The sequence below is a fragment of the Calidris pugnax genome, unplaced genomic scaffold (assembly GCF_001431845.1).
Source record: "Calidris pugnax isolate Ruff unplaced genomic scaffold, ASM143184v1 scaffold219, whole genome shotgun sequence".
NCBI classification, from domain to species: domain Eukaryota; kingdom Metazoa; phylum Chordata; class Aves; order Charadriiformes; family Scolopacidae; genus Calidris; species Calidris pugnax.
Window position 1 is genome coordinate 14981308 of NW_015094507.1, and position 26967 is coordinate 15008274.

General features: G+C 35.4%; 1 long non-coding RNA gene across 1 annotated transcript; it reads right to left on the reverse strand.

Annotated features, from left to right (window-relative positions):
• Nucleotides 1-531: 531 nt before the first annotated feature.
• On the reverse strand, nucleotides 532-19412 carry LOC106901648. The gene is made up of 6 exons (XR_001414341.1): nucleotides 19294-19412; nucleotides 16107-16248; nucleotides 14193-14285; nucleotides 4967-5061; nucleotides 3185-3246; nucleotides 532-1151 (listed from the first exon to the last, which is right to left on the reverse strand). It is a non-coding gene; the product is annotated as an uncharacterized LOC106901648 (long non-coding RNA).
• Between the last annotated feature and the right edge of the window lie 7555 nt (nucleotides 19413-26967).

Below are 26967 nucleotides of genomic sequence, written 5' to 3' on the forward strand. Positions count from 1 at the left end.
TTTCCAGGTGGTCTTCACCTTTCTACTAATGGTCTATGTGATCTAAACTCTAGAACTTTAGATTTATTATTTATACTTATTCTCAGCTTTCATAATGCACTTTCTACTTGATAAATTTATTATAAAAGAAGATTGATATAATAAACATTTTTTTTCTTACTTTATATTATATATCTAATGGTACCTCAGAAGGAAGAAAATATTGTATAGTTAAATAAATATCTTGTAATAAAAATAGCATTCCTCAATGATCCCTTGTTTGAATTTCACATTTCCATCTATCTTGACAAGTAGACACCATTACATTTCTACTCCCTTGGCTTAAATTTCAGAAATCATAAAGATCATATTGTTTCAGCTGATAAGACTAATTCAATCTTCTTCTGTTCATGAACAGAACAGAAAGGGAAGAAAAAAAATACTGTGAAGTGAAGAAACTTACACTAGAGAAATTTGAAAAATTTCCTGCATCACCAAACAAACTTGGAAGGGATGCAGTGTGTCAGGAATATGTAAGTTTAAATTCTTAAAAAAGATTTCTGTGGAGACTTTCGGGTAAAATCAACATGAACCCATTGCAAATTCCTGAAACATAAATCTGTAGAACAAACCTGAGGAATAACCTTCTTCACTCTTACGTTAATGTTATGTCAAAAATACTATGGTCAATTTACTTATCTTGGTTTTAATATTCAAAATGCCAAGGTTATAATGAATGGAGCAGACCTAGGGTACAGTTTGCTTCCTCCTGATGTAAACTTCGACAACTAGAGGAGATTATTCTTTTCCTTGAAGTTTTGAAAAACAAAACCAAAACAAAAAAGTTCAAATTGTGCACTTCAGCACATCAGCAAAAGAGAAGCACAATGTAAGAACTAGAAGAGAGGCAATTTAGAAACATCAGACTGAGAAAAATTAATTTCAGGAGAGCATGAAAGAAGTTAAAGGCAAATCCCTGTGAAAAATCTGTCATTCACAGGCTGAAAAATAGTACCTTTTTTTTCCCCCACAACTTTAAAAAACCAGGCTCGTAACATCAACAAAAGAAGTGGCAAAAGGAGTTTGACTTATCAAGATGACAGGGGTGGACCAAGTCGGATTACAGAAGTTGCAATCAATGCAGTTTACCCACAGCTCAGCCGCAGGAGTTCCTGAGAAGAAAGAAAAAGATATGAAAAAATGATATCAACTCATCAGAAGTTACATAGATTTACAAGTCCTCAAGTTCTTATCAGAAGGATGACGTGTCTGGAAGTCACCTGCAAGTTTTAAGGGTAGTGCAGAGGACACCTCAGAACTTCATGATCACTTTATTAAACTTGATTTGAGACAGAAGATATAATTCATTTTGTAAGAATGCGGACATGGCTTCAGGACCATGCAGGACCAAGCTTGGTCCTCCATTTTGTTCAGGACTTTGCAGAATAGCATTATTAGACAGTGATGAAATTTTATTTCAAGTCAAGTTGTAGGGAAGACTTAGTAGCTGCGTATCGCTGTAAGTGGAAACAGAATTAGCAGTACAAAGTTATATAAAATAACTGTTAATTTGCTTAAAGAAAACAGAATTTTTAGCATGTTCAAACACTGTAACAGGCTGTCCAGGGAAGCTGTGGAGTTCCTGTCCTTGGAGGTGTTCAAAACCCAACTAGACAGGGTCTTGGGCAACCTACACTAGCTTTTTCCGGCTTGAGCACAGAATGTTGGGACTAGATTAACTCCAGATGTCCTTTCACACTTCAACTTTTCTGAATTTGTGATTTTATTTTTTTGAAATTATTTTTTCCTTTACATTCCATTTTCTTGAGTGCATAGGCATACCCATATTCTGTTTCTGTAAAAAGATCACTTAGTTTAGGCAGGTGTATGGAGCAAATGACAATAAATTAATAAGAGTTATACAGAGTTAGCAAATCAGAGATTATTCATGTTACCTAAGGAAATTATGACCTATGTCACTGTCTCCAGCACCATCAAGACTACAAGTAAGAAAAGAGACTAAGCTGAACTGTCGCTTCTACGATGCAACGACTGCAGGACAAAATGTCTCATACTTAATGAGGTAATTGATTCCCAATAGCTAAGTCATATTAAATTAATTCACTGGAGTAGTGAAAGCAAATATCTTTCACAGGCAATTTAAAGTCTCAGTGCTGAGCCATATCTTGACTCTAGTGCAAGAAGACTATGAAAGTATAAAGTGACAGTGGAGTAGATACTGCCACTGTAGATACTTTATTTGCCATTGTTTAGCTAACATTGCAGATCTTTTTTACATGATTCTATATTGATATCGTCAATGGGAAATTAGGCAATTCAAGAGGAAATTTTGAGAAGATATACAGGATTTAAGATTATTTTCTTAATTCCACTAAACATTTTTGTCCTTTGGGATTACAGCTAAAATGAGTAGGTTAATGATAACCTTTATTTTTCCCATTGCTTTAGATATGCAGATTACAGTCCCTGAAACAGAGAGAAGAGCTTCAGGGGGAAGAATAAATAAATGAAAAATTAGAAAATGCAGTCTGCAGTATGCTGTAACCAAAACATTAATATGTACTATAGGAGAAGTATCAGAACTGGCTCTTGCAAGTCCAGAACTCCGGGCAAGCCAGATGTGAGTATTTGCACACAGGCCTCCCACATTCAAGTTGGACAGAGGGAACTGGAAATGCTATCTCCTGGTGTGTGTTATGGAATCACAGAATCACAGAACAGTTGAGGCAGGAAGGGACCTCTTGAAATCATGTAACTCAATTATCCTGCTCAATCAAAAGCCCATTGAGTTTTTAAAATCCTCAAGGATGGAGACAACCTCTCTGAAAAACCTGTGCCAGTCTTTGACCTCCCTCAAAGTAAAAAAGTGTTTTCTTGTGTTTGGATGGAATTTCCTGGGTTTTAATTAGTTCCCATTGCCTCTTGTCTCGTTAACTGGCATTGATGAGATGAGCCTGGGTCCTTCATCTTCATTTCCTCCCATCACATGCTAAGAATCCCCTGAGCCTTCCCTTCTCCAGGATGAGCAGTTCCAGCTCACTCAGCCTCTCCTCATCTGAAAGGTTCTCCAGCTGGAAGATGCAGGTCATAAAGTGACTGCTGAAAACACTTTCTCAATCAAGAGCAAGTTGGGTGGAATACCTACTTTAAGAATCCCATTGGATTTAGGTATCAAACAGTTTACCTGTCTCAGAACTTGGTGGATATCTAGTGGAAAAAGGTAACTTCAGAATTCGTCTGCAGCCACTGGAAAAAAATTTTGATACCTTACATTTTGGATTTAACATCCTGAAATGAGGCAACCTCTATGTCTCATTGTAATCATAGCCCAGAAATAATTTCTGTTTGAAAAATGTATTGAGTACATTCTATCTGCTAAATATACACAGACCTTCAGTATCATACTGTATACCTAATCCTGCTAAAATAATTATGTACCATTTACCACAATATTTCACACTTCTAAATATGACAATTACATTTTTTAGGTTCTCAGCAATTATTTTACAAAGAGAAAAAATTACCTGAAAGAAAAATGACATCAGTAGGTATAAGATAATAAATACAAATGCCAGTCCATTTCTGTTCAGCATGAAACTTCCTCATAACACCTTGCAAAATCTACTATTAATTTCACAAATGTGGATAATGAAGATGTGAGTGGCAGAACATGTGTCAAAAGTATGTAAATGAATTGATATTTAATCTACCTATGCCTAAGCAAAACAATCACCTCCTGCAGGAGGATTGCTTTTATTTAAGCACTGCTGGCTGATGAAATCCCAGCACTCTAACAAGGGTTTATAATTTGATAAAAATTACTGGTGACTGGATCTGCATTTTCTTCAAACTGCTGCCCTGCTTCTTGCTAAGTGCACTGCTGACATGTTTGATATTGAACTTGAACTTAAAAATTACTATCCCAGTAGATGTTTATTAGATTTAGCTGGCTGAAGTAAACCTAGACACAGTGCCCACAGTACAATGTAAAAACAGATCTTATTTATGTGTGCCGGGAAATGTTGCACATTTCTTCCAGGAAAAAAGGGAAAATCAGAAATAACAAGAACAAAAACACCCACAAACCAAAGTATTATCCATGCTATTAGACGACCAGAGAAAATTGACCTGTGTTAGACTAATGTAATGTCATCTTGGAAAACATTACAATACTGTGTAATGCAATTTATTTTTATATAATCATTTTAATACACATTATTGGGAAAAAGCTTGACAGAAAGAAGCCGTTATAAATTCCATACACAAGCTGAAGCAGAAGAATCTCTGTATGGGGATCTAATTTTTCATGTGAAAATATTACATACATTTCAGTCGGAACTCAATGTATATGGTTCATTTGAAATTATTTTAAAGAAAACATATAAAGTTATGAGAAGTGGTTAATTATGAAAGAAGACACTCCCAGGAATATTTAAACTCTAATAACATATGCTTATCCTTAGAAAATCAATATTATTTTTAAAATAGAAGAAAATATTCCAACAAATATTACAAAACTGTTTTCTACTTACAGATGAGTGGAATGCTATAACGTTAACAATTATGTAACTATCTGCTTGTTTGCTAAGGCTTCTGCTCAGTTAGACATATAATTATGTGTCTATACCTAATAAAGCCAGTTGGAGAAATACACATTGGATTCATCTGTGTTCCTTGGTGTTGAGTATCTATCTCATGTTTCTGCAAGAATCTTTCTGCTGGGGTCCTGCATGTTTTCTGCCATCAGTAACATCGAACTTGTATGAGTAGAGCTCATCTCAGAAGTATTCTATCTTGAATTTCAAGTGAAGTTTGACAGTATTATATATCATTCAGTGTCAATTGTTGTACAAATATCACAGGATTTGTCTGCATGAAGGAGAAGGAATGATAAATACAGAAAAGAAAAAGAGTCAATTAAGCATAAAAAGGCAATGAAAACAGTAAGAAAAAGAGGAACGTATACCTAAAGGGAACAGGAACAGTCCCAGATGAATTGTCATGGATATAAAGAAAAGAAGGAGAATGCAGAGTATGGCACAGCAAACACAAGACTCATCCCTAAAAAAAAAACAAGCCAAGGAAAACAGTTATGTATCATCAGCAAACTTGCCAAGGGTATACTCTGTGCCCTCATCTAGGTCATAGATGAATATATTGAGCAAGACTGGACACAGTACTGACCCCTGGGGACCACCACTAGCTATAGGCTTCCGATTGGACTTAATATCAAAACCTGACTCACAACTTTAGAATGAGAGCTCTCTGGACACCTGGGAGTTCCTCTATATACTCAGAAACATTTGGATAGTACTGACAATTTGGACCTTACTTTAAGTCCAGCCTTGACTGAGACCCAAAAACCACACATTCCACACCTAAGTTCCCCATCCTGGAACTTGTTCCAGGAATTAATCTTAAAATACAGCTCTTGGAGCAGGATTCATTCAAAAAGCAGTGACAGCAAACTTTTAATTTCCTGATGCAATTTCCCTACTCTTGGAATACTCATGGAGGAGGAAGCTTGTCTTCAAATTTCTCCTTTCACTTCACATTTAAAACCTACTTCTCTGAACCTAAAAAAACAAGTTAAACACCAGGTTTTGAGGAAGGATTCAGAGTTGTTAATATGAGATGGAGTAAAAATAATTTTAACGGTCCTCAGCAAGCTCTGAAGACAAAAGTGTTTCAAGAAACACCTGTCTGGAGCATTTCAGAGAGGTCCTCACACCTTCCCTAGTCCTCTAGGCTGTACCTCACTCAGCTTGCTAATTCTATGGACTTCTTTCCTGAGATACTTGGTTTTTGCCCCAGCACCACTGTGGAAGCTTAACACAGGATGCTACTTCTTTTGCCAGACATCATCCCAGTTATACTCCTCTTAGTAATTTTGAAGAGATTATGTTCCTTTCCAAATATCTAAATTCCAAACAGAAAAGTAATTTAGATGAGATTTTCATTCTTTTGTGTACTGAAACTCCTGAAATTACTGATAATTGCAAATCTTCAGACACAATTTCTTATTACTACAGCTATTGGTTAGTATTGGAAATATTGACTTTCATATTTCTGTATTTTTCACCATTTTTAATGGAAGAAACTGAGTTTTGCACTTTTGTAAAATATAATTTAAGTTTTCCTCATTATCAAATTATTTACATTATCTGATGTCCTCTAGGATGGTCACTTGGTATTTCCTGACTTGCCACTAAAATCTCAAGTGCATGTGAGTATTTATTTGACAGAGGTTTTATTGTCTTTCTGAATTGTTGTTGTTCTTAAGTGTTTTTTTTCTTTATCTGTTTTTAATTTAACTTAGTTATAAAATTCTGTTATGATAGCTCATGACGGATGAATGAGCACATTCAAGTTTTCTTTTACTCCTTATTGCTTATTTCTATTTTTTCATATGAAATACATATAACCCACTATCTGCAGTTTTCAGTAAGCTGCCCTAATTAGATTGAAAGCACATATTTCAATATGTTATCGACAACAAAGCTTCTACTCCATCACTGTCAATTAGACCAAGAGAATTCAAGAGTAAATCAACAACATGGTAATTTTGCAAAGCCTTGAGTATTTCTGTTTGCTGGGAACTTCCCAAGAAAGATAGGAGTGCTGTGGATTTCATGCTAAAAATTCAGGCCCTGCAGTTCTGGGATTTTTTCACAGATTTTAGAGAGATTTAACTAGGCTCCAGGCAATCACTATTTACTGTGAATACTCCTAGTTAGTAAGGGATAGAGTAAAGTTTAAGTGGAAGCAGCTTAGAGTCTTGTTGCTATGTATGTGACACTAAATGGAAAAGAAGTGTGTTGCTTGTTTTTCTAAGAGTTTTCTGTAAAAAAGCATTAGGTGATCAAATAATTTCATATTACTGATTATAATCAAGATAAAAGCTTGAAAACCAAAAGGATTAAGAGAGGTAAAAGAGAATCAGGGAAACCAAGGAAAAGCAGCAATATGTGTCTAGTTTCTGAATGTAGAAGCAGACCCACATTTTTTATTTACATATTTTAGGTAAATATATTACTGACTAACTGCTTTAGATAGCCTGAAGCTTTCCCTCTCCTACTAAAGTTTTAGGAATTTTTGTGAGCTTAAAATATGTTTCTTTAGAAATGTAATTCTTTTCAATGTATCTTATCAAAATTTTTGTGTCTTATCACCCACTTTAATTGGGTGAGCTTTAATCAGCTCAGTATCCATGATACTTAAATAGCAGAATTCATTTTTATGTGCATTGCTTGATATTACATGTGCCAGACTTTATTAGAAACATGTTGGAGCAGAGGGATATCTGAGTGTTTTTTAAAATACGGTTTCTCAGATTTTTATATACATATTGAAGTACCATGCAAAAAAAAAAAAAAAAACACCAAAAAAGAAAAGCAGCAATATGTGTCTAGTTTCTGAATGTAGAAGCAGACCCACATTTTTTATTTACATATTTTAGGTAAATATATTACTGACTAACTGCTTTAGATAGCCTGAAGCTTTCCCTCTCCTACTAAAGTTTTAGGAATTTTTGTGAGCTTAAAATATGTTTCTTTAGAAATGTAATTCTTTTCAATGTATCTTATCAAAATTTTTGTGTCTTATCACCCACTTTAATTGGGTGAGCTTTAATCAGCTCAGTATCCATGATACTTAAATAGCAGAATTCATTTTTATGTGCATTGCTTGATATTACATGTGCCAGACTTTATTAGAAACATGTTGGAGCAGAGGGATATCTGAGTGTTTTTTAAAATACGGTTTCTCAGATTTTTATATACATATTGAAGTACCATAAAAAAAAAAAAAAAAAACCCACAAAAAAACCAAAAAACACCACTAAGAAAAAAACCCAAACATATCAAAACACACCCCCTATTTTAGAAAAAGTACATTAGGAGCTGTAAGAAACAGAAAAAAATTTTTAGGTATGCTGATACTATATTTTATTGCAAAGTTTGGTGAATACTATGTTCCAGACCATTTAGGTAATCAGTCAAGAAAATGCCATACAAAAATAATTCTATCATACCTTCTAGAAAGAAAATACTTTAACTTCTGTTTGTTATTAATAATGAGAAATAAAAAATATGCAGAAGCATCAGAACTGGTCTATAACATTTCATACAGTTTACTTCATGACAAAAAAGTCCAATGCTGTCATTTTCCAAGATTAATCCACAGGATGAATCTTGATGAAGCAAAAGCTTCATATATTGAAAACAATATACCACCATTTTCTAGTCTGAAAAAAAAATTGTTAGTTTTTTGCTGAAAACAACACATTTTTCCCTACATCCTGAAGAAATACAAAAAAGTTTGTGATCATTGTTCCGTGATGCACACTTGAAAAGAGAATAATCCACCATTGGCCTGATTATCTTCAAGACATCAATGAAACTGAATTAGGAGTGTCTGAAGAAAGAAAGATTACACTACAATCAAACGGTTTGAACTTTGACAACATATCATCATTTGCAACCAATACCCCTAAGATTAATTTTGGAGGACATCCCTCTGACTACGGAGTTAATAGGAAATGAAAATGAATATTTGCTTGAAGTTAATTGCTTGCCTCGTATATTGCATAAGGCAGTAAAGTACACTACAGACAAGTTCTCATTTGGCTTTAAAAGCTGTGTAAAAGAAGTTTTCAATTATTTTATCCTCATCTACCAAAGCAATTTCAGAACTATGAGAAATATTTCACTTTATCAGTGTTCAATATGCTGAAACGTTGAGGCACATCTCCAAAGTGATAATTACCCCATATATTATTATACATTTTCTGTATGAAGTTGGTTTGGTACATTAGGAAATTGTCTTTTTGAAGGTCTTTAAGTATTCTTAAAATCTCCCCACTGCCAAATTCACCAGATTTTTAAAAAATCTTTTAAATAAACCAATTTTGGCATATTATAGATATTTTTTTTACTAATGGATCATTTAAGTCTAAGTCTAAAATTAATTTCATATGTACATGAATTGATTTTTTTAAAAAATTGGAATACAGGAAAACTGCAAAATATCTTTTAAAACAGTAAATGGAAGTATAGAATAATATAATGATGCATGTAATAACAACAATAATAAGTATGTGAGTAAAAAAATATATACTATACTAATATGTTTTTTTCTCAAGTCTGAAAAGAAAGACATTTTCTCTCTTTTCTATGACATGCTATGAAAGGTGTTGAAGCCTAGACCTATATATTTATTTCAGAGGCTATGTAGTTTTCTCATCTTTCAGCTTCACATGCAAAATAATTTCTACATATTATTTTTCTGCAGTTTATTTATATTTAAAATTATATTTTAAAATTAAATTTAATGGAGAATATTTAAAGAAATTATTGTTTGCAAGGAAAATTTGTAATTTAACTTAAATTAAAATTTATGTGGATCAAATAGTTTTACTTCCTCATGAACCATTAAATGTTAGATGAAAAATACACTAAATATGTGTGTGTTTTATTAATAAAGTATTTGGTGAGGCTCAGAAATCATTAACATGATTCTACATGGGACAAGTATGAGGAATGCTGCAGCAGAAGAGATATTTCATGACGCCCCATATTAGGCAAAGATCAAACTCTTCTAGTGTCAGGGATGTCCACAGAGAAACCTCTCCACTGCATAAGGTGTTTCACATAATGTTGAGGAGAAGGAGATTTGATTAAAAATATCAAGAAGTATCAACCAGTACTATGCTTATGCCAGAGTAGAAACTGGGAAAAGATGGATTGTTTGCAATACATAAAATGGTGCTTACTGTAGGAAAGTTCTCCATTGAAATTTTTGTGCTTTCACTGAGCTCGGGAAGAAAACATTTTCCCAATGATGCTCTTAATCATGATAATAAATTAATTCCTGTTCCAGTGTAAATTTGATGACTTATAAGTAATGAGTAAACCCCACACTGTATCTATAAGATACTCTAAATTTCAAACCCTTAGACATTTTCTGGACTATGATGCATACAACTGTGATGGAACTATGAGAGCATAAAATTTCTGCAGTCACATATTTTTTCATATATATGTAATGTATATATATAAAACCACATAATTTTATGTGTGTATATACATTCTGTCTCACACGCACATACAAAGCCATCCATCTCTTGTTCAGCTTCCCTTCCCATATCTTGGCTTAGGTGGTTATGTACTCTTATTGCATATCACTTTATGGTTTTGATTTACCGCTTCTCCCTATATTTTCATCCAGTGATTTTTAAATGTAAATTCAGTGACTTTTTAAAAATGTGCACTGTGTCCTGTAATGGTCTATGAATGTTAAATTGCTTGCTTAACTGACATCTATCTTTATTATTGTCATAATGGCATCTGAAGGTTTATCAGAACTTTAGAACTTGTGTTACATATTTTCCATATTATTGAAGTAAAAAAGTTAGTTTTTCTTCTTTTGGAGAAAGCAACGCAATGACGAAGTGAGACTGAGATTCTTTGATCAAACCCCACTTGGATGTATGAAGTATCCTGTGTATATGTCTTAGACTTATTATAAATGTAATTGGACTGTTAAAGAAAAAAGGAGCTAAGCACTATTAAAAAAAATAATCAGTGTGTGAAGCTTCTCTTTCTTAATATATTTTTAACTATGTTATAATATCATCCACAGGTTTAATATGTTTTTTAATCTATTCAGCAACTAGACTTAGTCTTGTAATCCACTTATTTTTCAGGTGGTACAAGTGGTATTAACCAGAATAGAGGATGACCTCTGACTAGTTAATCCTAATTAAAACTCAGCAAGAGTTTTTTGCAAAGTTTTCTGATTACTTCAGTACCAGGCTGAACTGTAAATCATTTGGGGGGTGTTATTCCCACTGCATGGACAAAGGTATAATGTCACTCAGATTTTGGTCCAGTTTGAAGAGTTTCAATGGTAGCTGTGCAATGGAATGGGTTTAATTGCGACAGCACAGCAGGAAAAAGTAATATTTCCAGGGGACAACAGTTAGCAGAAGATGGTATCATTAACTGCTACTTGTAAGGATCTTAAAATTCCTGTCCTACCTCATGCCCTCCACTACTCGTAAAGGTCTGTTAAACCAACCCCTCTGATGCTTTAAACCTCCTGCATAACAAGGATAATTCAAAAAGACCTCAGAAGTAGAAAGGATAGGTTGATTTAGCAATTCTGACTTGTATTGCTCCTGAGACGGACAGAAGTCTAAAGAGTGGTTTAAATATGAAGTGTGGTTTATGACTTCTTTACTGATTTAGAGCAGGACAGAGCAGCTGAAAGGAATAGTACAACTCAACCCAATGACAGCGACAAGCCTACTACATTTATCTTCATCTTGCCCATGGGAGGAGGTAGACGGCAGTTGGTGGAGCCACCCAACAGTAGATTTACCTGCCATATCACTGCTTCCTGCTAACTGTTCTCCAGATGCCATCAACCTACTGTGATAAATTCCTACCTCATTGCATTATCCAAGAGGAGTTTGCAGATCACCACTGTAATATTAGAGGAAATCAGTGCTGAAAGTGCTCTCAACCCAACCTCAGTAACCCATCAGCAAGACTACTCAGTAATCAACCAGCAAAAAAACCCAAGCAAATTAAAACCCCCAATAAACGAAAAAAAAAATAAAAATCAAACAAATGGACTCTGAACTTAACTTTTTTTTTCTTTGAAAGCAAAGTTTCTGCAGGATTTCAAACTGTCAGTTTTAGGTTATCCTTTAGATCTATGTTCACAGTCCGGTAAAATGAGATGTTTAGATATTTTCTTTTACTGGCCAATAAATGTCACAATTACAAGTATGTGAATTCTGTTCAGCAGAAGCATTTTTTTTTTGCTGAGAAACAGTTCATTATGTTCACTAGGAATATTGTGGAATTATCCAAATATTATAAAAATTTCATCTGATAGTCATAAATTACTTCCCTCAAAAAAGAGGGTTGATCTGAAAAATACCGCTCCTTTTGCAATGATGAAAATTAGGTATATATAATTTGAAACAATAGAGGTTTTTCTCAATCCAGTTTTTTAAAGCATTTTTTGGGAAAAAAGAAAAAAAAAAGGTTTTCAGTAAAACTTGTATGTTTCTACTGAAAACTCAAAATGCCAGAAGTCACTTTTCATTTTAAGCAATTTTAAATTAATTAATTAAATAATTCTGCACGAAAACAGACTTGTTCTGTCTTTAATGTAACTTTGTTGTGTTAAGGTTTCCAAAATAACTTTTGCACTTGGTGACATTCCCTACTATGCTTTTATAGGAGAGACTTTTTCCTTTAGGTAAGTGGTAAAGGCTGCAGAAAACCTAGCTTTTTATTGAATCTTGTTCCTTGCTGGAGACAAAAGAACTTAGACCCTTTAATATGCCAATAAAGGTAATGTACCCTTCCAAATTTGGAAAATATACTTAGGTATTTAACTCTGGCACAAACGGATAGGAACTATATGAGTATGTATCCTTCAGCACTTGCTATTTCAGTCAATGTCAGAGCATGCTGAGGCCTTTACAGTGATCTGATCAACACCTTAGATGTTCATATCGAAGGGCTGCAGGTGGCCATTGAATGAGAAGCTGCTATTTCCCACTACTTTACCTTGATTTTCATGCAGTCTCTTTTCCCATTTCAGTTTAATCTGTAACAGCTACAGCAATAATTACTCATACACAGCTTTACCAAGAGAGTGAAAGAGTAGTGAGTCCTTTGAAGTGAGTTGGAGAGCATTAAGCAGTCGTTTCTCCATAGGCATAGTAACCAGTTAGAGTCTTTTGACCCTTTGAGCTGAGCTGAAATCAGTTATTTATATGCTTTGTTCCAGTTTCTCTAGCCATCTAACTTTAAAGAAAAAGATTAATATATTTATTTAATAGCAGAGCATTAGGTCCAAACCTTTGCAACGTGTACTCATGCTGAACTTCAAGAGCTATTTTTATTTTGGTTTTCTAAGCATTAAAAGAAAACAACTGCAGCAGCAACCAGTTAAGAAGCAGAATGTGATCCAAATAAAAATCAATGATTTGAAACTCCTGATACATGCCTTCATCCAGCAAATATAAAACCAACAAATTATATGGGTATGTCAATCAGAAATACATATGGGGTGGGAGAGGGAGGGGAGAGAGGTGAGGAGAGAGAGTTCTGCAGTATTTATTTTCTTTTGTAAATGTTTAACTTATAACAAATAGGGGGTAAATCCCCTAACCTGCAGTTTCCTGTGAATATCTTCTATTTATTTTTCTGTTAATTCCCTTCTTCATTCAACCAGAAATGAAAAACATAATCCCTTGCTAAGTTTGTTGTGGAAAACCACATAGCAGGTAAAGACAATAACAATGTAAGTCAAAAATTAAGTTTTTAAAGGTGGGATTGGACCCCCGTGTTTCCCTTAACTAGACATCTGACAATGTAAAACGCAACTGTCAAGATGTCTCCTGGCTTGCGTTACAAGAAACTTAATCCATTTACTCACTAGTGTGATGTCCTGCTAGCAGGAAGGAAGCACACCCTAATTAAATGCTTCAGTTCTTTATTTAAATGCTTACATTGCATCCCCAAAGAGAAGGGTGTTCAGTGCAAATTGTTCTTGAGGAAATTGCTTGGATTTTTAAGCTTTGGTTGTAACAGAAGTGTAGCGGTTGTTAGCAAATTAGTGGTTATGGTTACAGTAAATGGAAAACAGAGAAGCAATTATGGCTACAAATTATTTCAAAAGTATTAGGAAAACAAGATGAGCTGCTATGTTGTTAATGGCAGCTGGACAAAACAAGAGCTGTAAACCTATGAAGCAAGACAAAAAAAGTGAATGATTTAGTATCAAAGGAAGAAATTTTATAGGAAGATGTAAAGTTTCCAGGTGCCAGCTGAAACTCATACTCCGTGAACACCGGTTTGGTTTATACTCCATGAAAACTGCTTGTCATAATTTGTGTTTTACATATTTGTAATCCTCCAGTTTTAATTACATTACATAATTGTGACATGGGAGATTACTTTTGTTTCGTACCAGCATGCCTAAGTAAGGTCTGTAGGCTCCAAGAAGGGTGTAACTGAAGAAAGAATGTGCCTTTTTTGAGTGCACAACTTTGATTTTGTCTTCTGAACTTACTGATTTTTAAAAAGAATTTATTAGAAAAATACACTTTGATCACATGTTAGTTTGTTATGCTTACACTTTTTAAATAGCTATGTGGTTGACTTTACTTTTTTGTCTTGAACCAACAGATTCATGAAGCTGGAGGCAGGTTCCTTTAGTCAGAGATAATGATAGACTCTTCTAATGAGGGGTGTCTGACACTGGAAATAAAGAAGAGAAGAATGTACCAATCTTGCAGCAGAAAGTGCATCAACTGAAAATATTTACTGTTCCTATTAAAAATGAATTAACAAAAACAGGTGGCCTTTTAATTGAAGCCTTTATCACTCTTTGCTCAATTTCATTTAAATGCAAATTTGAAATCCTTTCTCTAAACCAATAGAAAGTTGAAACTGAACATGAACACTGGTTTACTAATGATGCAATTATGTAGCAAACCATTAGGCTTAATATAAGATACCACATATACTGGAAATATTAAGACAGCCAGTGAGAGTCCTCTTCTTTGAGTATATATTTGTAAATTGTTAAACTCATCATCAATACAACATACTTTGCCTCGGTTTGGTAAGATACTTATTTCAGTTTAGCCTCAAATATAGTGCCCAGTATTTCTTTTCAGCTGTATATCTCCCTTCTCCTATAGCGGGGGGAACTTTGCACTCAGAAGAACCAAATCTTGTCTTAGCTGTCAAAAAGAGGGTCAACTATACTCAGGTCTGACATTTCAGACCCTACTGAGTTTCTAGGTAGGAGGTAGTAAGTCAAGGACGTGCTTGCTAAGTGATGGAGATTTATATGCAGGGTGTCACTTCTCAGTGATCTGATGGAAGTGATTTATGGGTCCTTCTGGAATCTTTTTTCCTTTAATTTTTCCCTTCCCTTCCCTTCCCTTCCCTTCCCTTCCCTTCCCTTCCCTCATAGAAGACTTTACTAGTTAGTCTTTTTTATCTTATTTTCAAAAAAGATTTTGTTGCCACATCCTAGCACGTTTACTTCAAGGTGTCTTCACCTATGGAATGGATTTCATAACTGTTCTGGATTTTTCTTTAAAATGTTGCTAGTCTATACCAGGGTGAAATATGTTTTGCTAAAAAGGCTGTCACAAAGCAGCTACGAGAAAGGTGGCCTCATCCTGGCTGCTGGTGAAATATCGTGGAACGAAGAGTGGAACTGCTTTTCCTCTGAATATAATCAGAGTAGCTAATTTAGAATTTAAATAATAACAAAAAACAAAAACAAAAAATGAAAACAAAAAAACAGAAGCCCACTATGTTGTCATGGAAATCACTAACTGGCTTCTAAAGAAGAATTAGTCCCTTGGAGCTGGTAACACTACCCAGAGTCTGCATGAGGTGCTCAGTGCTTACCTACGTTTCTTTCCCTTTTTTTTAGGAAAGGGTTGTATATACTTTCAGTGATTCAGTTATCACAGCTTTAGTGTGGGTGTTTCAGGCTACGAACAGGTATATTTTTCATTTGTCAGGAAAAAAACAGTAGTAGACCCTATCAAAACTCTCAGGAATGTATAAAAAGCAAATTTTGCAGCTTCCAGGTTCAAAAGTTCATATCAGAGGTGTGGCTGCATGCAATTTATTTTGCATATGAAAGAAGTAGTCTCGTGACTTTCCATATTAATGGTCCTCTTTCATTATAAGATTAAGTACACTGGGAAGGATGATACATCGCAGAGGATAATATAAGTTGACATATACAAAAGAAGCATAAGAAAGCTTAGCTCCTGATACTGTTATTTTCCTTCTGGGTATCTCTGAAATGCTGAATACATTTTTCATTTGATCTTAGCTTAATGCAGGCATCAGCTGTTTGCAGAGGGAAAAACAGACTTAAAAACATCCAGCCATCATTCAGTCAAACATTTGACTCCCAGAGTTTTCCAGTAATTGGTGAACTATTGAGATTCCTCTGACACCTACACAAACTATTGCACAGAAAATGGGTAACTTGATGCATACAGCTAACAGCTGTCTCCATAGAAGCCCCTTTAATTTATTACTAACCTATTTTTTTTCTGTTACCAAGTCAAGGGCACAGTATTTGGGTTTTCTTGGTAGCAGGAGGGGTCCTTTCCAGGCTGCAGAGGCAGACTAGCAGCAGGGTATGTACAACGGCTGATTCAGCTTCTTCTCCCTGAATAAGGAACTAATCCCATTGACACACAGTGAAGTAAACAGATAGTGACATATTTGTAGGCAGACTGTCATACTCTCGATTATTCCCCCCCCCCCAGAATTATTTCTGAATTGCAAGCCTGGAATTTAAAAAGTCTGCCAACCTCAGCAGCTGGTACATTTCTATAAGACCCAACAATTAGGGGAAAAAGTTAATTTCAGTATCATGTAGTACATTTCCTTACATCTTCTAGTGAATCTCTCCTGCACACTGCACTGAAGCAATATGCAAGTGTTCTTTTCACACTATAGATGCTGTAGTATGGCTTGTGTCTTATAAATTTCAAATTTATGTTTTCTTTTTGTTTTCTGTTACGTATTTGAATAACGCTTTGAAAAGCAAGCTGGTTTTGCCCTGTCTTAATACATTTTTTTCTTAATGCAAATAGAACATATTTAAAAATATTTATTTTGGTCTGGCATGTACTAACTGGGTTGGATTTTCAAAAGCAGAATTGGTTTAATATTGTTCCCAGTGAATACTGAACTCATGCAGTGCAATAAAGTCAGAACTCCACTTGCCTTGCAAGGAACCTCGCAACTACAGTGTTATTATTGTGTGGGCTAGCTATCCACCCATCTGAGCCTTTAGCAGCAAAGAAAAAATTGACTATTTAAACAGTGATGTACTTATCTGTGCAACTGTATCACATATCCTTCTAGAGCGAACTCCTCCTTTCTGAACAGAAGAAAAGAAGCATGATATCCTGCCCTGCAATTACATATTTGTAAGGGATAAAGAATGAGGTCTTTTTCTCATGCATTTACTAAAGGTTCTCCTAGACTGAAAATACTTTTACCTACAGCAGTGTTAAAAATAGGGCCAAGCAAGTAGTTGATGTCTCCGAGTTCATTAGCCCTGCTGCAGGATTTGGAGTGAAGCTGCGTTTTCCTCTGTACTGCCTAAATAAAACATCCAGAGATGCTCACATTGCATGGTGAATCCTCCTTAGGTGAGTCCCTGGGGTGTCCTTCTTCCCTCTTTTCTTGGGTTTAGGTGAGTGTTCTTGTGGAGAGTTTTGGGGTTTTTGATCTCATGATTTAAGAGTCACATCATCAAACGTTTAGTGACTGCAATAATTCATGCTTAGTCTTCAGTTAACTCTAGGTTAGTTGCTTAGATTTAGATGTCTGAGGAAGAAATTTCTAGAAACTAACTTAACAAGGCACCATTTGAGCTAATTATTACTGATGTGCAGAGAAAGGTCTGGGAGTCATCTGGTAAAAGTAGCCAGAGATGAGTAAGCATCTCTGAAATTACACATAACTTCTTTCTCTTGAGTTCCTGAAGGGTGAACATTAAGCTGGAATTAAGTTCATGTTCAAAGTTTGCTGTTAAGGCAGGGCATTCCTTTTCCTCTCTTTCCTTTGAGAAAAGACAAAAGCCAAAATAAAGAAAAATCTGAGAAGAGAGGGAATAGTTAGTAGCTTGGTAGGTTACCCACCAGTGCTGTAAGAAACTTAAATCCCCTGCAGAGGGGAATGCAGAGAACTCATATGAATTAATTTTCTACATCCTTCAAGAACATCCCTATTACCAGGCTGTTGAGCAAGCTGAAGGAGGAAATTTTTGATCGTATTTTATATGTGGCTGTCCTCACCATGGTCTGTTGGCTACTCTGGTACAAATCTGCCTCTCTAAAGTTTATTTTGGAGATACTCCATCACATATAAATAAATTTTACTTATTGGAGGAGAGAGAAAACTATACTGCATTGTCTGGTAACCACTCACTCAATGTCCAGGTCTGTCCTACTATGTAATCTGCTCGGGTGTTTTTTCTGGGCATGCTTTGAAGCTAAAGGTTAGGGCTCTTGCAATAAGAAAGCTTTTCTCCTGGCAGAGTTTGGAACTTTCAGGAATTCTAACTTGAACAAGAGCTTCAAGCAACTAATTTACTCCTGGCAAGATCCACCTTCAGCACCTTATGTGTGCAAACAGCAGAAAATGGATTTGAATGGTGTCACTGGTGGCTAAATGGGACCTGCAGAGGAGGATAAAGATGGAGGATTTTCCAGGGTAAGTTTTAAGATGTAGAGTTAAAAGGCTGAAGAAGAACTTTTGGCACAAAAATCAGTTACACAGAATTTAAATTAAAGATGAATATATTTAATTTTGAAATTGTAAGCATTCTCTGCTAGAAGTTACCAGTTCAAGTTCAGTTCAATGAAGCCATTGTATAGCAGCCGTGGAACCTGTATGACAAGTCAGTGTTACAGCACTGCTATTTATTTATTTATTTTTCTTACAAATTAACATGCTCTTGTGCTGCATCAGTGTACTTAATGCTTTCAGCTGCCTGAAAAACTTACTTTTGAAGACTGAAGCAAATGACATTTATCATATTAGTTACTGAGAACATTCTTGTGCTTCAGAAATATTTTTTTTTTTAAAAAAAAAGCATGCTAATGTTTACTGTTCCATTGAAAAGGGGTTTTGCTTGGCTAAGCAATATACTGTGTCACTAAGTCTCTGACACAGCTTTTTCCATCTTGTCATCTTTCATTTCATCCCCTGTTAATTAGCTCAGTCATCAAGAATACTGGTATTTTCTTCATCATTAATTTTCAAAACTATATGCGTATCTATCTCATTTGTTTTACTCTTTCCTTGATTCTTTGCAACATTTATAGGAGACAGTACTTCAAAGTGTGATGTAAAAACTCTTGGAGGAGCAGCTAGGAAATTAGACATTTAAAAGGCTAACACTTTTAAGTTTTTAATTTCTTTAGAACATTTTAATATTTTAGTAAATGGAGTAATAGAGATTGTCCACATAAGCATGCCTCTTTATTTTTTGCTTTAGGTTAGCTTTGATAAAACCTACAAAGAAAAACAACAGTGAAGTCTCTTGCAGATAGACTGGAATTAGTCTTCTCCCCAGTTCCAGCCAGAACACCAAATGGCAGCAGTGTTTTGCAGTCAGCAAGCTTGTAGCAATGCAAAGGCTCAAAAAACCAGTGTACTGGAAGCAAAACCACACCACTTACATGAAGTACACTATTCAAATACCTACCTTGGACAGTGGCTGGCTCCATGAAACACTTCTTAGTACTTTGGCCTTGCTTTACATAGGGGCGTTTTCACCTATAGAAAGAATATCACCCAAGCAATTTTTCCCCGCTCTGCTGTTGCTTTACACAAAAGGAAGTGACCACATAAGCTCTAAAGGAGCAAGGAATCAAATTGCACATGTGCATGCACACGTGTACACACACACACACACACACACTGAGAACTGCCAAGACATCATCCGGATGCCACTCTCTCTCGAAAGTAACTTGATGACAGCTCAGTATCACACTCCACGCCCACGCAGGAAATAAAGCCTATATCCAGCTGCAAGTGGATTTTGGACAGCAATAAACAGAGACATAATATAGCTAGTACTCTGCTGTTAACACCTCTTGCAAAAAAGGACATGGACAGGAACTTTAAGGACAGGAGATGAGCCAATTTTTTCACCATAGTGGTGTCATTACCAGGAATGTGTTCCCACAGTTATAATCACTCGCAGCCTGGGAATCCTTCTTAGGGTGAGATGGGGAGTTGAAGTGTTGCAGCTGCAGATTTCTTCTCTAAATATCATTGTCTCTGTTTTACTGATAGGAAGCATGAAGGGCTTGCTGAAGGTCATGGAAAGGCTGGGACAGAGGAGGAACAGTGAGAACTACTGAGCCTTTTAAGTCTAGTGCCAGATACTTGCACTTTTCAGATGTATCTGCATTGCGAGGCATAACATGTTAATATGCATAACTATAAAAGGAACTTCCTATTTCTTTTGACCTTATTTTGTTCTCCTCTGGTGATATTTGAACATCAATATTTCTGGTATTTCAGCTTTTCTTTACATATTTAACAACTAGTAGAAAATAATTATGTTTTTTGTCACCTTTAGAATACCCTTCCACTTATCAAAACCAAGAAATATATTTTCGACCATACAAATTGCCAACAAACTTGCCAACTAAATATTTCTTTCAGAATTTATTGTGTCTTTTTTTTTTTTTTTTTTCCTTTTCTTTCTTTTTTTGTTTGCCACGAAGTGATTTCTAGCATGAAAGGGGGAAGACAATGAACTTGAAGGAACACCCCAAGAAAATATTTAACAACTAGTAGAAAATAATTATGTTTTTTGTCACCTTTAGAATACCCTTCCACTTATCAAAACCAAGAAATATATTTTCGACCATACAAATTGCCAACAAACTTGCCAACTAAATATTTCTTTCAGAATTTTTTGTTTTTTTTTTTTTTTTTTTTTCCATTTCTTTCTTTCTTTCTTACTGTTGGGGATAATACATGAAAAGGACCTACAGGAGTGGCAGTTAGAATCACCTTGGTTTCTCCTGAAAAGCAATGATGGCTTAAATTATTGAAATTCTGAGAAGGGCAAAAGGAAGTGCAAATGCCAGTTGTCTTCAGGATGAAAATAAACTCCTCTGCACCCTCTGCCCCCACAAATTTGTTGCTCTTATTTTTTCTATTTTGTTTGAAGAGCAACAATTAATACTTGTTCCTGTTTTGGTTTAATATTTCTGTGATACATTTATTCTGTGAACTGTATTGCTTTGGAAAGCCTGGAGATGAGAAAGTACACTTCCAAAACTGCCAAAGGATCTTCAGAGCACAGCTGAAAGTCAGTGGATCTTTTTGACTCTGGAAGCTTTGATCATTAGGAAAGAAAATAAATAAATAAACGAATAACAACTTCATAGCTTTCTGAGAATGGTGATTTCAAGTATTGACTCACCAAGTTTCTATTTCTATTTTCATTTCTATGAAGTACTGGGAGATCATCTATGAACGGTTGCATTAGCTGATAAATAATTTACAAGTACTTCTTTAATTTGCCCAAGACCCAAATCTACACACAGATAAAAAGGTTTGGAATGTGAAAAATAAAAATAAAATCTGATAATAAATACAGGAAAGAAAGAAAAAAAGAGAGCAGGGACAAAAGACAGAGAAAAGAGGTGGGAGGAGAACACTGTATAAGAAAGTAGATGATCAAATTTCCAGAAGAAAGTTACTCTATGAAACTAAAGCAGAAAGGAAGAAATTATTACACTATACAGAGGTTCCAGTGATTTAAATTGTGAACTTACTAAAAGTTTAGTGAAACAAACGTTTTGAGGCTCTCTCATCTATTACGTCTTTTTGCAAAATATTTCTTGCTGACTACAAATTGAAAGAATGTGAAGGTCTGATATTTAACAGACTGGAGCAGCTACAATCCATGGAGTTACAAAGGTATAAGGCTGACACAGTGCAGAATTATATTTCTGATGAACATTCTTTATATGTTCCAGGAAAACAACTGAATATTTATCCATTCCATCAGTTATTTTTATGCCAGACAACAAGAGACTAATGTTACATGAATCATGAATGGAATAAAATGACTAAATTTCAGTGTCAAGATTAGCTTTCATTATCCATGACACACTATATGAGTAATGTACCATTCCAGTAAGAAGTGTCTTCGTCTTTTTAGTTAATACAAACTGTTTTCCTTGCTCATTACAGCCAGGAAACAGGGCAGAATCCACTTCTAACCTCTGTGCTAGCCTGGCCCACCCTCATGAAGCCCTGTGTGAGAACACGACTGATATCTAAAAGAAACCTAAAAATTCTGTCTCTTTGAACTTTGAGGAAGTTTACAATTGAAATCACTGGACCCTTTTTTCAGAGTAATACTTTCTCCCTCCTCAACTTTCCTGATGTATTATCTTCTAAAGAGGCTTTACATCCCCTCTCTTCAGTATTTTTATTCTTTTTAGACCACTCTTTTCCATAGTTAGGAAATTATCCTAAGAGGATAAGGTATCTAAATGATGTGAAGTCAGAATAACAGAAGTGATTAGCAACCCATTTCCACAAATATATGGAAAATAAACTGTGTCAGCATATGTCAGCACGTAAATTTACACACATACACATACTCAAACAGCCCTTGTATGTACTTAACATATTAAATAAACATTGGTGGAAGATGGCAAAAAGGCAATCACTACTACAAAAATGCTGTTAGTTCAGAGTCACTCCTACTAACTAATAGCTTTGTTAATTTTTGGAGTGCGTTTAAAAAAAATAAAATCAAACAGTCAAGATATAGTTCTAGAAACTGCAAGTAATTTCCAAAGCAAATAATATGTACAATAGCACTAAATCGTAAACTGGGAGCAGCTGCTGATACTGACATTACAGATGGTTACAATGTGTATACTTTATGTTTTCTGTAACAGTAAGTGGAAAAGCTGTTTAGACATAGATTCATAATTATATCTTTTTTTTCCAGATCTCATTATTGTGGACATGCATACTCAAAGTCTGTGTTTTGACATTAATCCATTTTTACTATGAATTTGTTAGCATGGTATCTGCCTCTTGGATTTTTCATGGTTTCTCTAGGAAAGTGATTGTCTCAGTAGATTATCTACTTTCTGATTTTATAGAAACTGGAAGTGTTTCTAGCACTCAGTCGTCTAGGCGTAGCCTCTCTGAAGCAGAGGAAGTACATGGTGAAAGACGAGAAGGTTATGATATCTAACATTAGAAGATACAGTTGAGCATTTATATACTTTCAATAAATCAAGTTTACTCTTGTGCATGAAATGTATCAAATGGAGGGAAAAAAATTCATCAAAACAGTAATATACTATCATTTTCTAGGGGAAAAAAAGCCCCAGCTATTGTAATCCCATTCCCCATCTTCCTCACAACCACAAATAAAACATCCTCCCAGACAACATCAACAAAAAAGGGAGTCAATGTGAAGACTTGTCTTTGCAGAGACTGCATGGATGCTGGACAGGCTGAGTGGGTTTCATCTCATCTACCCTTAAGCCACTGGAAGGCTTGTGAGCCATGTAAGCTCAGCTCATCATCTAAACTGCCTCTGTGGTTTAGTGGAATGAGATAAGCCCCTCCAGAGGGTGATTTATCCAACTAACTTAGACATCTATCCGGAGATGAAATAGTTTGCTGGCTAGTTGAATCACTCTCTGCAGGACTCCCTCTCTCTCCATTGACTACAGAGCATGTCTGTTTAAAAAGCTGTGACTAGGCCCTTGATGCCTGGGGACAACAGTTAGGCAACATGATCCTTAGACCTCAGAGCACTGACTGCAGTGTAAAAGCTGTAGAAGAACAAAATGTTTGCTCAGTGACTGGAAGAAATAATTTTTCAGGTTTGTGTTAGGAATTGACAGAGCATTTTCACCCTTTGGTAGAGTTCTGCATACTAAACATGAAAGACTAAAGGAAAAAAAAAATATTGTCTTTCTCATTTGGTTAAACCTATGGTTGCAGTTCCTGTATAATAGAGTCTTTTGCTGAAATGCCACAAACCAAGGTGGTCCTTAGAGCTCTTGGTGTCCATCAGTTTCACTCCTCTTTCAATGCTGTATTTTCAAAAGCACAACATAATGTCTGTAGCTCTGAAATCTCTTAGCAGCATAAATTTTTCAATGATAAATACTTTAATTTGTGCCCTGATCACAGGCAAAAGCTTTAAATTCTTGACAGTGCAGTGGCAGCTGATGTCTCACTCAAATCTTAACATCAGCAGAGTTGGAAAAAATTAAGGATTTTTTTACCACTTGCACCTCTAGGGCCTAGTCTACCTATGCATAATAGGGGGAAAAAGTACCTTTTATGAATAAGTTTAGTGGTTAGAACATCATCCTTTCTTTACTGGATTTGATTCATGGGCACCCGCAGCCTTAAGCATGCTGGGCTCTTACATATTGTGAAGTGAGCCTTTGTCACAGTCTCCTCCTTGTGTTATTCTTCCTGATATACATATGCATTAGAACATGTACTGGGGTGACACTCCAGCTTTATATGACTTAATCAGTTGGTAAAGAAATCTTTCCCTTGTCTTTTTTTTTTTTTTTTTTCTTTTTTTTTCCCCCAAGTGAATATTACCATCTTTTTATTCAAAGAGAAACAGGTTTAACTAAGACTCCCTCTATTAGGGTACTTTATCATTAAGGTTAGAGACTTGGAGGGGGATTCATCTGTTCTAACTCAGGCAACTAAAAGCTTCATTTGTAAGACTGAAGTACTCACCCTAGGCTGACTTTGTAATCCATAGAGAAATAGACACATCCAGAGATACCTCATAGAATAGCTGTCTGGGATAATCAGCAGAAGCCCCCATCCTCTTACCACTGACTACAAAGGGAAGCCAGATAGATTAGTTCAGATCTGAATGTCTCACTTTCAAATATCTAATTAGGCAAGATGAAACTTGGGACTCACCCCGAGCCTGTCAGCAGAGGGATTTGGACTTCAGTCCTTTGCAGAATAGAGGAAAGATCTTGAATCAGAAAGCTTTTTTTTTGAGAAGAACCCTTCCTTCTTCTCCAGTTTGAATGGCCTGTAGAGCCTAACTCAGGAGAGGGCTCATACATCTTTACCCCAGATGGAGAGAGGTGCTCCCCATTACCTTGAAGCCAAACACTTGGTCCCTGTTGCACTCTAGCCACATTACCCTTTTTTATATATTTGACAGATAAAATAAAGCAATTTGTTATCAGTTGGGTGGCTGAAGTATAGAACCCCTCCAGGAATCTAATGTTTGTTAGTGTCTGAGCAACAGGTGAAAAAACTTCTCTGTTCAGTGGTAGTTAATCTTAAATTTCTGTAATGGGGAAAAAAAATGGGATCTAATTCAGCTTATATTAAACCAGGGGCCCGGCAGCCAAGTACAGTGTTAACTGTGACCTTTATGATACAAGCTCATGTTTTACGCCGAATCAGTGAACCTAAGATGTTTGAAAGGAAAACTTTCATACAGAGTTCATTACTAGGCATTAATCTTTTTCAAAACACACTAAGAATTTATCAACGCTGACCTTCACTGCACTATATTACAAAGGAGTAAGAGTGCTGGTGGCGAAGGGAATATTACAATAGATTTACTTCAAACTCAGAATAAACAATTAACATAGGAATGTCTGCATTGCACTCAGTTTCAGCCCTGCTGGCTTGTACTGCTGTCTGGAATGTATACATTTGAATTTATTTATTCACAGATATATAAGTACTGTGTATATACACACAGAATGAGGGCTTAGGTAGCTACACTGTCATTCCTACAAAAAACACCGAGGCAACTAAATGACTTGTTAGATGAATGAAAGTCTTAGAAATGTCTTTTTTTTCATTCCCATGAATGGCGGGGTATTCATAGGCCTTTATCTATTTCCAATGTAGGTGGCAGATATTTTCAAATTTTCCTATTCACTGTAATGGAAACGGAAGCAGATGCAAAGTTCTTTCTATAATGGAATTCTTTTCCATATACAAGGCTTTGCATTGCTATTCACCTCACTTCATGGCTCTATCTCACCCAAACTATTCCTATCTTCTATTTTCCTGAAGAAAAACTCATTCATAAATGTTCTTATTACACTTTTTTTACTCCTTTCACTACTAAAGACAGCATAAAAGGCTACAAACTCTCACAATTACTCTAACTTTTCTCAGATTTCACACAGAAAACAGAGGTATTACCTACATGTATATCTTTATTGAAAAAAATAAATAATTTGCTTTTCACAGACATGCTGCTTTAAGTTCAGGCATCAGGAGATGGTACTGCAAATGAGGAGCAGTTGGATTTCAGCATTGGATTTCTGGGATAAGCTCAATTTAGTTATGAAAGGGGGAACAGAGTATTTACTTTGTTTTAAGAGTGAATGAGTAAGAATGTATGTATGTGCGAATGTTGAGGGATGCAAAACAGGGAAAACAGCAAAACATTTCTATAAGGAAGTTTTATAAAATATCTCCTTAAATCTTGGTAAACATCTCATGAATCGAAAACACTCTGAAAATTCATATTTTCTATTAGTCTTACAAATTAAAGTGTGAAACAGATTTAATCTTGCCTCAAGTATGCCTCTTACTGTACCCATAACAAGACACTCACAATTTTCTGATTCTTCCTCAGCGAAATGCACCACACACAGGCAAACTCAAATCTACTGTCATTTTTCAATTTAAAATTAATCTTCACCGATTAGGTTTTAGGGAAAAGCTCACAAAAAGACTCTCAAAAAGTCAGGTTCACATTAAACAGAAATCTTCCTATTGCCAAACTGTTGATATTTTCATTTATTTCCTGACATTTAAAATCCCATCATCCAAGTACTGGGCGTATGGTGATAACTCATTGCATATATCACACAACAGAAAAAACATGTCTGTTTCCACAGCTGAGCAGGCTGATTTTTACAAAATTGAGCCAGTGGTGTATTATCGTTTCAAACAAGGACAAGTTGTCGAGCTTTTTTTTGCCTGAGAGGCAGGCATATATTAACTCAAGGCTGCTAACAGAATAGTGACAAAAGAGGCACAATGCTCTTTCTGATTCCCTGCTTCCTCCTCCTGAGACTCAGGCTCATTTGGAGCGCTGATGCTTACCAGACTCTACAAAAAACACAGCAGCTGTTGTCAAGAGAGAAATCTCCATTTGCAACAACAACAAAAAAATCAATTAAACAAGCACTTTAAAAGAGAACTGAAAAGTGCTCCACACTTTGCAGTCTATGATATATATTTTTTTCTAGTTTAAAACATACTTAAAAAAAGACAACAATTCTTTCTAAGCTACAGGCTCTCAGGGGGATTTAGTTCAAAACTTGAAAGCAGATTAGCTACTTTTTGTTGGCTTTGA